This window comes from Cavia porcellus, unplaced genomic scaffold, assembly GCF_034190915.1.
Source record: "Cavia porcellus strain 051 isolate PalLab524CR breed Dunkin Hartley unplaced genomic scaffold, mCavPor4.1 scaffold_6, whole genome shotgun sequence".
Taxonomy (NCBI): Eukaryota; Metazoa; Chordata; class Mammalia; order Rodentia; family Caviidae; genus Cavia; species Cavia porcellus.
In genome coordinates, this window is record NW_026947489.1 from 32,998,332 (window position 1) to 33,011,105 (window position 12,774).

The 12,774-nt window shown below is 34.9% G+C and overlaps 1 long non-coding RNA gene across 1 annotated transcript in view; it reads left to right on the top strand.

Moving 5' to 3' along the window:
* The first annotated feature begins 2,806 nt into the window (after positions 1-2,806).
* LOC134476246 (uncharacterized) overlaps positions 2,807-12,774 on the top strand; it is a 45,441-nt gene continuing 35,473 nt past the window's right edge. Inside the window, exon 1 of the long non-coding RNA XR_010047825.1 lies at positions 2,807-2,979. This is a non-coding gene — a long non-coding RNA (uncharacterized LOC134476246). The remainder of the gene's footprint in view (positions 2,980-12,774) is intronic.

Genomic DNA, 12,774 nt, shown 5'->3' on the forward strand with positions numbered 1-12,774 from the left:
TGTCGAGAACATACAAAGAACTTAAAAAAATCAGACCTCCCAAATTTAAAGACCCAATCCAAAAATGAACATCTGAGATGAATACACACTTCTCAGATGAAGAAATACAATCAACAAATATGTATATGAAAATACTTCAACATTATTGATCATTCAAGAGATACAAATTAAAACACCGAGAATTCACCTCACCCCTGAAAGAAAGGCTATCTATTATCAAGAAATCAACCAAGAATAAATGCTAGCAAGCTTGTGTGCAAAAAGTAACCCTTCTCCACTGTTGGTGGGAGTGTAGCCTGATGCAACCACCATGGAAATCGGTATGAAGATTACTTAAACAACCAGGATAGGATGTCCCATTCAATCTCGTTCTTCCTCTCAGGGTTATCTTCCCAGAAGAATTAAAAACATCGTACCAGAGTAATGTACATGCACCCATGTTTATAGCTATACTAGGTGTAATAAATAGATCTTGGAAATAGCCCAAAGGCCCATCAACTAAGAAATGGATTTTTTAAAAAAGATGTGATCTTTTATGCAATGGTGTATTACTCACCCATAAATACAATAAATTTGAGACTTTTATGGGTGAATGGATACAAATTGAGACCATATTCATAAGTTAAATAAACCAGACAGACACTTGTGGACATCACATTGTTTCCCATTTTACAATTACCTATTGTACATTTTGGAACTTATTCACTCTTTCAGTTTCTCACACTAGGGAAACAATATGATGTTTACAAATATCTGTAAGGGAGAAAATGTCTGGAAAATGTCTGGGAAATGTCTGGAAGGGAGAAAACAAGCAATGGAACAGCAAAATTATATACATGTATACACACATATATGCATGTGTGTATGTAGATATGAAAGTTAAGATGATTATACTACTAATTTCTCCTAGTTCTGTGCTAATATTGTTTGGAAAAATAAGTGCTGATATCTTATGTCCTGATTAACTAATTTAAAGATGAAAATATGCAATGTATTAACTATTGTTACCCTTCTACTACCTGGTCTTGGAATTATTCTTCAATCTTTAAATAAAAGTAAAAAACAAAATGAAGAAAACCTGGTGAGATTTGTCACTGGGGAGTAATGAGATATCTCTGACCTAGTAAATTATTGTCAAAGGAAATTTGCTATCAAAGGTTACATTTTGTAAGTCAACAGAAACCCAAGGCTTATTTCACCTTGGAAAAGAGCATTTGGCAAATACATGTTTTTCTGGAGGCAGAGGGAATATATCACTAGATGAATGGTAAATGGAATGGTTTCATCCCTACCACCCTTCTCATTATTTTAAGTTCTACAGATTTACAAGAAGAAATATTGCAAGTAATATTTATATTTAAAGGTATTAAATTCAATTTAAACATAGTCATGATCTAGAATTTTCATAAACATTTTATAATTATATACATGTATAATTCTTATAAAATTCCTGCAAATATATATTAAATATTTCATTTATATATAAACTCTAATACTCTTGCAGCATTTTCGGATAAGGACCAGAGAGGTCAAGTAGTTGCTTATAGTTACACAGATGTAGGATCTAGTATTAGGAGTGAGTCTAGCTCTGTTTGCCTTCAAGCTTTTTTCCAAATTCCTTCTCAGTTCACAGTGGGATACTGCATGAAATTTTTTTTATTTTATTTTATTTTATTTTATTTTATTTTATTTTATTTTATTTTATTTTATGGTACCGGGGATCGAACTCATGACCACACACTCGCAAGGCAGGTGCTTATGCTGCTGAGCTAAATCTCCAGCCCCATGAAATATATTTTAAAAGGAAAGTTATTTCAAATGAGCAGTGTCATCACCACTTGGGTTTAGACACCTGGTAAAGGCATCAGATGGAACTGGGGCCTCTTCCTCCCTGTTCCTCTGTCTCAGCGTGGCCAGCAGTGGTGACTGAAACGCCCCACAGAGAGTTACTGGCTCAGCCACCACTGCATGTAAGACTGCTTTACACCTCCTTTTATGGAAGTGTGATGCAAAAACCAACAATGAGGCATCTATTGACCTTTTCTCAAGCTTGTCCTTGATAATTTAATCATCTCAACCCACTTGTCTTAACTCTGCTCCTTACTGCAACATCCTAAGTAAATTACCAATCTCTCTGAGTTACTCTGTTTATTTAGCTATAAAGTGAGAATCATAATACTACACAGCTCACAGAATAGCACAGATCATAAGTACATGTGCAGTTTCTGTTTCAGCAGTAAATTAAGTTACACATCTTATTAAAATATTTTTTAAAATATGCATCAGGAAATAATTGTATCTCTTTCATACACTTCACCATAAAACTATGTGGTGCCTTCTCCCACTTAACAGAGAGCTAGGTCAACTAGAATAGTGCTTCCAATTCATTATTGAAAGCTAATCCCATAGGTGATGGTATTAAGAAGTGGGACCTTTGGGTCCACCCTCCTGAAAGGGATTAGTAGTCTTAAGAAAAAGTGACTAAAGGGAGGTGCCTTGCTCATTTTGTCCCTCATTTGTGTGAGGACACAGAAATCAGCTTCTATAAGGAATGGGTCTTCTGTGCACCAAATCTGATGGCACCTTGATCCTGGACATGCCAGAGCTATGAATGATGAACTTCTATTGTTTATCCATGGTCCAGGCTAACTTATTTTGTTATGGCAGCCAGAGTGGTGTGAGACAGGGTAGGGTTGAGGCAGGTAAGGGAGAGCAGTGGAAAGGCAGCGGTGCCAGGGTACTTTTGTGCCATCACAATAGAAGGAAGAGGAAAGTGCAGTCCTGCTGGAATCACTCAGCTTGAGACCAGAGATGCTGCTGAACAGTGCATCAGGGAAGCTCAGCATGGGGTGTTCCCTTTGTGCCTTCAAATCTGGTGTCTTCAGCTGCAGACAACACTGAAGTAGAGTTTCTGTCTCCTCCAGGGCTATAGAGAAATACACTGTCTCATCATTCTAGGGATTTCTTCTGTTTGTCAAGGTATCTTCCTCAGATATTATTTACTTTACTGCTTTCGGAAAGTATTATTTCAAATTATTTTGGAGAAGAATTAGTGAGATGTATGCAAATTCAACAGATTTAATTATGTCTAGGTGAATCTCTCCAAATTCCCACCTGATATGCCATCTTCCCAATTGTCCACTCAGTTATTTGAAGAGTTTTGAGTTGTCACTGCTCAACTTTATCTACCACCCAGAATGGTGTCATGAACAGATAAATGAGGTTTATGATGATTATGATAATGACCTTTCAGCACCTGAAATATTAAAAGGAATCACAAAGTAGAATGCTGGCAATCCATCAATATATGATAAGCTCTTATTGAGCTCTGATAATGAACTTCACTCCATGTCAGATGCTGTGGGGAAAGAGAAATCTGTCTTATGCTTCTTTTTTATCCTTTGAAGAGTCTTTAGTCAAGTTCAAAAAAATAGTGATACTTTAAAATATGAAATGATTGTCTAGGTGTGTGTTCTTAAGTACTTATTTTGGCAGGACCATTAAGTTGTGGTGGATTTCTCATGGTAACTAGATAAAAATATTTTACATTATCAGGGTTTTTAATTTTAATAAATAATGAAATCCTGCCTTACAATCATTGAAAAATGAAGCTGTTTCCTTTAAACTCATTTAATTTTAATTTCTAAAAATAGTTTCCAAACATTAATATAGTGATTTTACTTCCTGAATATAATGAAAGTCTGGCTTGAGATTGACAATGAACTTGGTAAAACCCCAGTATATCTAAAATCAACTTTTTGTATTCTGGTTTAGTTTTCAGGTTTAAAAGATCTATGGATTGCAAATAAATTTGAATTTGTAAATTTGAGAAACAAGAGAACTGTTTCTCAATTTATCATACTAACTCAATGATACTGTCCAGCCCAAAAATTGAACTGATTTTTTACAATAAACAACCAAGCTTGTCAACAAGAGATCAGATGTTCTCCAGAAAAACTGCATATGAAAAGCAAAGATGTAAGCTAGTTCCCTGGACTTTTCTCTGGGTATACCTTTGTATACAAAGGGGATATCTGGCTCAGAGACAGCTTGGAATGTATTTGTGTGTTATGAAGAGACACCCAGCATTCTTAACTTTCAGGGTGGCAATTATCTTCACAATTGCATGCACATAGAGAAGAAAATATCCTCCAAATTACATTGTGAACTCTGGAGACTAGTGTATCATTTCATGGACAGTTGAACCTATGTCCCATATAAATGTTTCCATTGCAAAACCAAAAACATCATTATGCTGTCTTCTATATTTCCAAGGAGTTTGCATTAAGGTTTTGCCACCTGATTTCCATTACAGGGAATTGGAGTCAGGGAGCTAAAACTGCAAGCCATGCTTTGAAAATTTAAGGTAATGTGTCAGTGTCTGGACTTAAACATTCATCTTGGTGCTCTTTGGTGGCCATTGAGTGTAAGAATCATTGCCTCTTCTATGTCATTTGGGAATGGAATTATATAAAAAATTGTATCTGTGTGGTCATGTATATATGACATAAAACATATAGATAGAGAGCACTTTAAGCCTGCAAGAGGGGTTTAAAATGCTTTATAGTTTCAAGTCAACCTCGGAATACTTGACCCTAAAGGAAAATTTAAATAACGACTTCCTGTGTTACTGAAATTATGAATTAAGTCAATGTTCCTCCACTCCATTCAGAGTTACTAATTTCAGTGTGGAGAAACTCTCTAACTCTGAGCTGTTGGATCAGCTTGAGAAGATTTCTTCTGGCTCTTGGCTACCTCTCCCTTACCCCACCTCCACCCTCTCCTTTTCTTACCCTCACTGAGTCATGCACTTCATTTATACAACACCAAGTTTGTGGGCTCAGTTTCATAATTTCTGATCCACTGTGCTGCGGACGTTTGTGAGTAGAGCTCTGAGAGTTTCATTTATTGTGAGCTAGTTTCCCTGTGTTTTTCCTTCAGCCCTACTGAGTTCAATCTATTTGCTTTACATAGATATTTAAGTATACCTCTGATACATTAAAGAGTACAAAATGCTCCATAATGATTATACATTCTGACCAATTTCCTAGAGAGCATGAAACTATAAAACAGCAATAACAAGAGTGAAATACAAAGAGTAAAAAGCCTAAAGCAGGAAGGAAAACAAGAGGCACATTCAGGCAGATGCTCAAATCCAAATATCTGCTACTCTGCGAGACTTATCTCTCCATGAGCCTTATGTTGTTGTTGCTACTGTTGTTGGATTTGTTTTGGTTGGTTTTTGTTTGTTTTATTTTGTTTTGTTTCTGGTTCTTTGTTGTTTTGAGACTGCTCTGGGCTCAGGTTAGTTCCTGACCCTATTAATAACTTGCCACTGAAATAACCACATCACAGTTCAGTTTCATTGCTTGGAGTTATATTAAGATATTATGATTAGGAGTGAGTAAAATAAACCAATTGCAATGGATTTATTGTGTGAGTTCTAGGGAGAGGATGCTTTAGACTGGAAAGTATATTATTTGAAATGTTCAAAAAGGTGTCTAAATCACCAAATGTTGTCAGTAGGAAATGTCAGGGTCGTAAGCAAATATTGTGGTACCAGCTGTTCTGCCAACTGACCAACAGTTAGGACAACTCTAAAACTTCATTCAACTTCGGACCACCTGAGAGCTCAACCATCAAGGTAGATTCCATCCCTTCAGGATTTGCTGCTTCAGGTATCAGCAATACTAAGTTTTTTTTTATAACATCTGGAAATCCTGAAAGGCCCATCTGTTACCAAGGGCTAAAGGTTCATGGATTAGTCTCATAGCAGTAATATTCATAATATACTGATGCCTACACTTACAACACTGAAAAAGGCACTCATTTATATTATAGACTTATTTTTAAAGCCGAACTACTCTTTTCAAACTGGAATTTCCAAAGATACCAAATGGAGTTCATGAGTTTTAAAGTTCATATTCTTCAAGATAAATCACTTTAAAAATCATTTTTCTATTATAAGTAATGGGATCACAATGCAGAAGTGCATTTTTTTTCAAATTGTTATGAGTACGTGTTTCCAGAACACATGATTAAATTAGTTTGGGGGAATGATACATGTACATAGCACATCTTAATCCTTCTGTCTCAGATCCCTCCAGTAAACTTTATTATTAACTCACCTTTTTCAAAGGTGATTAGTCTTCCCAACATAAGGAAAAAATAAGTTCAAACAAATGAAATTATCATAGCCCTGTGTAATCATTTACACAATTTGAAAGTAAAATACCTTGCAGAACTTTGCTCAGTAGCAGTATCATACCTGATAAGGTTTATTCGAGCAAGTAATTGCTAATTTGAAGCTACATAATAGGTAGGCAAAATAACAACCTCCAGACAGGTCCGTGTCCTAATCCTTGGGTCCTGCAAAAATGTTAGGTAACATGGCAAATGGATCGTTAGTGATAAAATTAAAATTGCAGAACTTAATACAGAAAATTTAATTCTAGTATCCAAATGACCCCCCAAGTAATAACATGGATCCTTAATAGTACAACAGTAACAGAAAAGCCAGGTAGATGCAATGGAAAAAGAAGTAAAAGAGATATAAACGTAAGACAGAGGCAATCTTCAAGGAACTTTAGTGATAAAGGAAAAGAACCGAGCCAAGGAACATGGAGTCAGGTAGAATCCTGGAGCAAACCTCCACTGATATCACCTGCAAGTCAGTCTCAGTCCTACAAATGCAAAGAACTGAATTCTGCCTGCAAGAAACAGTCTCCTCCAGAAACTCCAGAAGGTATACAGTCTTGCTGACCCCAATTTCAGCCCAATGAGACCAGCATTGGACTTCTGATTGCAGAACCATGAGATGACACATTTGTGTGGGGCCGTTTGTTGTTGCTGCTGCTTATGATTTAATTTATTTAAAATTACTAAAACAGTCTGACACAGAAGTCAGAAAATAGAAAGGCAGTTACCAGAGGATGCAGAAAGGTGATATTTGGAGACTTACTGTTTCATGAGTGAAGTTTCAGTTTAGGACAACAAAATGTTTCCAGAGAAGGCGAAAGGCAATGTCACATCTTAAACTGGTTACGAAAAGTATCTGCTCCTAAAATCATGTGAACAAAATGTTAACCATGCTTATTTCTACAGCAAGTAATATAAAGGCTAATTTTATTATTCCCTTTATAATTGTTCTTGATATCTCAACCTATATGAATAAATATAGCGATGTTTAGAAAAATATTAATAACTTTGTAACAACATATGAATGTAGTTCCCCAAGTGATAGGAGAATCCAATTATTGCTCACCAATAATCAGTAAAATTAAGTAATCTTGTGAAAAGTATCTTTAAAAAGGAGTCATAGTCTCCTTTTAATGCAATACTTTTACAACTATAAAATAGTTGAATGCAAAGTTATTGAGATTTCATTGAAATAATTAAATATTTAAAGAAAGGTACACTGATGAGGGCTTTGATAAAAATCAAAGGAAGAGCTTTGAATACCAATGGCCCATTTTCTCTTTTTTTCAGCTAATACAGGTAAAAGTTTATGCTTTTTATGTCTAAGGTGATGTAACGTGTTTTAAATAAGGAGTTATAAGAGGTCTTTCATTTTCCTTCATAAGCTAATTTAACAAAAAAACTTCAGAAACTCATAAATGACTAATATAGTATAGGGCTTCACCAAATGATATAACAAAAGTAATTCATAGTGGTGTTTAATTTATTCATTTTTCTTTTATTTTTACTTCTGTTGCATCCTGATGCAACCTTGATGCATAATATTTTCGTTGGCATGGACTTATGAGTATTCTTGATGAAATTAGAGAGAGGTATGTGCAGTATCATGAAATGACAGCATAGTTTAGTATGAACTCCAAAAGGAATTTTGTTAGACTAGAAAGAAGTCTTTGAGTATAATCATTTTTAAATATATCACTAAAACTAGTCTATATCCAGGTTTGCAACAAAACAACATTTAATCTTTCTATAATAATAATATCTTTCATAATCTTAGAAACTCCACAACATTAAGTAACTCATTCCAGTATTTTAAGATATTCTCAATACAAAAGTTTTCTTCTTTGATGTCTTTTTAATGTGATTCATGTCTCTTCCTCGTTTTTCTGCCTGAATCAGAAGTGCAGAGTATGATAATCCATTCCTCATCTCATATCCTTTCAAATTTTTAAATAGAAAAGTACTACATTCCTGGGTTACATTGTTAAAGACACCTCCACCACTTCATGCCTGTCTCTTATGGGTATAATAATAAAATCACTACATAATTATTTCTGAAGAAATGATGGTGTACACAGTCCGTGTGAGCATATAAATATGTGTTCATGTGTGAACATGAATAGTTACCTAATCATAGATAAACAAGGCACATATTGAACCAGAGTAGAATTAAAGATGCATAAGGCATTCATGTTAAGTCATTGTGATCATTAAGTGTCAATATGGTTGGCTTGGAAGCTACCCAGAGATGCTGAAGGTTGAAGTTGGACCGATATCTCTCATCATGTGCCAAGCTAAAATCAAGGTGGATCGAAGATCTAAACATTGAAACAGAAACATAATTCACTGGGAGACAAAATAGATAAAACTCTTGAAGATGTAGATAGAGGCAAAGACTTCCTAAGGTAAAACCCCAGTTTCACAAGAAATAATACCAAGAATCAGCAAATAGTATTATATCAAATTAAAAGGCTTCTGCATAGCAAAGGCAAACACTAACAGTTAAAAGACAACTACAGACAAGAAAAAATATTTACCAGCCATTCTTCAGACAAAGGACTAATGTATAGAACATAGAACTCAAAAATCTGTATTCCTCTAATTTAAAGGCCCAATTAAAAACTGGCATCCAAAATAAATAGACACTTCTTGGATAAAGAAGTAAAACAACCAATAAATACATGAAAACAATTTCAGCATCACTGAACATTCAAGAAAACCAAAGTACAACAACACTGAGATTCCATCTCACTCTAGAAAGCATGGCTACCATGAAGAAATCAACCAACAACGACAGTTGGCAAGGCAGTGAAGAGGAAGAAACCCTTCTCCATCTTTGGTGGTACTGTAAACTGACACAGCCACTATGGAAATCAGTATGACAGTTCCCCAAAAAGCTGAAAGTAGAAATTCCATCTGACTTAGCTATCCCCCTTCTAGCTTTCTTCCCAGAAGAGTTAAAGGCCTCATACCCCAGTGATGTATGGATCCCTATGTTTACAGCATCTCAATTCATAATAGCTAAATTATGGAAACTTTATCTGAATATTGACAGATGAATGGATTTTTAAAATGTGGTGTATTATTCTGCTATAATGAAGTATAAACGAGTCATTTGTAGGACAATGGGTGCACCTTGAGGCCACAATGTTAAGCAACACAGCTCAGACACACAAGGTTAAATATTGCATGATTTCTCTTACATGAAAAACTCCTGTATATGTAAAGTATGAAATAAGACAGAAAAACAAGAGAAAGAAAAAGAGGTATTGTAATCCAGCATGGACAATGTATCTAAAAGTGTACCCTAATTTATTACAATTGTCTGATATGTTTTATACGTTCTGTAGCTTATTTATCTGGCTTTCAATCTATGATTGAATTTATGATAATCAACTTTTTAAGGTCTTGTAAACATGTGAATGTGATGCTGGAAAAATAAAAAAGGAGTGTAGTAAGGGGGGAAATGGAAGTTGAAAAGGGTAACAATTGTTCTTTCTAAACCGGAAAATGTTTTCTTAGTGGTGAATAAATTTCCTGAACCATCGATATATTTTTTTGCAAAGTAAATATGCTAGAAAATAGATGGAGCTTTAAAAGACACCATGCAGATGGTCTGTAGGTAACAATTCCCTGCAGTGAGTGTAATCATTAAGTACTGCAAACATGTAGTAATAAAAGTCAAAAATACCAAAATGAAAAACAAAGAAAGACAATTAGTAAAGCACACTCCTGGGGGTATCAGGTTGGATCATGGAAGCATGATCTTGGGTACCACATCTTGTCCCTGACTGCTTCCTCTTTGCAGAGTTCCCTGGTTATGCTCCCCAGGCACAATGATCTAACTTTGTCCCACTGCACATTTGCACTGTTATATTTATGCCTTGGACCCAACTTGCTGTGGTTCAAATCCCTGAAAGCAGCCTTTCCTCTTTTAAGTAATTTATATTGAGTATCTAATGAAAAGCTGACTAATTCACTCAGCAAAGCAATCAATAATATGGCCAAAGTTACTTTTTATGATCTATCAATTTGAGTCATCAATTTATGAAATTTAAACTTCTAGCATGTAGCAAATCTATGATTAAACTAATTAATAATTTAGCCTCTAATGAACATTCTGCTTATATGAGATTATATTTATAAAATTTTTCAAAAGACCATTTGCATGGTGTCTTCTAAAGCTCATCTATTTTCTAGCATATTTCCTTTGCAAAAAAAAAATCTATTGATGGTGCAGGAAATTTATTCACCACTAAGAAAACATTTTTCAGTTTAGGAACAACAAAAAAAGAATAGTATATTGTCAACTAACTCTTGCTGCCTAGAAAATGATTGATTTTGTTTGCAAACTGTATGTTTGAAATTTAAATCATGTTCAAAGTTTTTCCATTCATGATTGCAGATTGATAGTCTCTTTGAAAACATATTTATCTTTTCCAGCACCCTTCAAACACTAGAGACTTTACCAAGTTGCAAGAAGAATCTTTAATTGCATCATTTTACTCTGATAATTGCTTTTCCTTCCCAATGTTTAACCAGAGAAACGAACTATAATTTTAAATTTCTGATGGCATTCACCATCAAATACTGTGTAAAACGTGAACAAGGTGAGGAGAGAAGAGAAAGGCAACAGAAATAAAATCTGTTGCAATAAAAGAAAGTGTTAGTTACATGGATGAATATGGTTACTACAAAGACATCCAGAATTCATTAAATTCATTATTCATTATTCATTAAATAAGCTTAGACCCAAATCAGCGGTCTCACATAGAAATGCTTCCATGGATCACCAATGGGCAAGTTGAAGCCCAAACACCCAGAGAAAACAGGAAGCCACCTCTGAAGTCCTTGAGAGTTGTTGCCAAGTGAGAATACCAGCAGCATTTTGTGCCTAACTCCTAATTTTGTTAAGGCAAAAAAGTAAAATTCAGGTAGTTTTTGTAACAACACCCTGCTTTATAATGTTGGCTACCTGGTCTGTTATTGATGTTGCTGTCTATAATGTTATGCATGTTAAGCAAAGTGAATATAGGAAGGATTCAAATCACCCTTGTCCTCCAGTTTCCAGCCTCTTCCTAAGGTTTCATTGGCAAGCAATATAATAAGCTATAGAATTACCTTGAAAAATAAACTTTTAAGGTTAATAATTAGTTTTTCTGCCCTATATGGATTTAATTGACAGCACTAGCTACAAACACACACAATTAGCAGACTGAATTCACTCACTGTTTGAATTGTTAAGGCACCAATCCCTTTACTTGTATTTCCATGTCTAATCCTTTATATAGCACTCGTCTGCCTGAGTCTGAAGTGATCTCTAAGGTTCACATGTCAAAGGCTTGTGGTCCCCAGAGCAGCAATGTTCAAAAGTGGAGTTTGGGGAAGCGAGCACGTCATGAGATATCCATCCTCAATGAAGGTCAAATCCACTGATGAATTTCTGACATAATTGGGAGATGATGGAAACATGAGGGAGGGCCTTTATGGAGGAAGCAGGTCCCCATGGAATGTTCTGGAAGGGTGAATTTTGTTCCGAGGCTTTCATCTCTTTTCTCTGTCTTCTTCTTGGCTGCCATGATTTGAGAAGTTTTCCTTCACCACACCTTATCACCATGATGTTTCTACCTCATCACAAGCCTAAAACCATTGTTCAGAGGACCTCTGAAATTGCCACCTACTTAAATTGTTTTCCTCACATATTTGATCATAGCAACAGAAAGTTGACTAAACAAACACTTTTAGGGGGTTGTGAATACAGTAACATAATACTTAAAGCAAGAAACATTCTTGAGCTTCTAACATTTGCTAATTGTCACATGATATGTTAATGCTTAAAACAGATGTGGTCCCTGATACCCTGGATATGTATGTCCATTGAAGAAGACTGACTAAACAACAAATTGTGCAATAAAAATCTTGATAAGTGACACAAAATACTATACGTTACTAAGGGTACATGGGTAATTCTGTGCAAACACAAAATTAAAATAATATTTATTAAACACTTATCTGCTACTTTACTAAATACATTACACAAACTAGGATATATAAACCTCAGAACAATTCTGAGTTAAGTGCTACTGCTATCTATATTTTTAGATAAGCCATCTGAAGCATCAAAAAATGTCCAGTGATTCTTTTCAAGATCTCATAGGTAATAAGTGATAGGGTTCGGATCTGAGTCCAATGAGTCACTTTCTGAACCATGAACATATGTAGACACATTTTAAGCAAGTCACTTAGTTTATCTATGGGTTCAACTGTAATTTCCTCCCTTAAGTGTAGGCAATTATAAATTATATTTGGATACATGTGTGGAAAACTCCAACAGGAAGAAAGAAGCATTATATTCAATGGTGTATAAATTGCCTTTCTGATCTATACTATTCAAAAATTTCTGGAAATAAATACTGTAAGATTTTATTGCAAAACCACATTAATAAGGCTGGAGATTTAGCTCAGTGGCATAAGCACCTGCCCTGCAAGCATGCAGTCGTAAGTTTGAGCCCTGGTACAAAAAAAAAAAAAAAAAAAAATCGTTATAAAAAAGCAAAACCACATGAATAAGCCAAA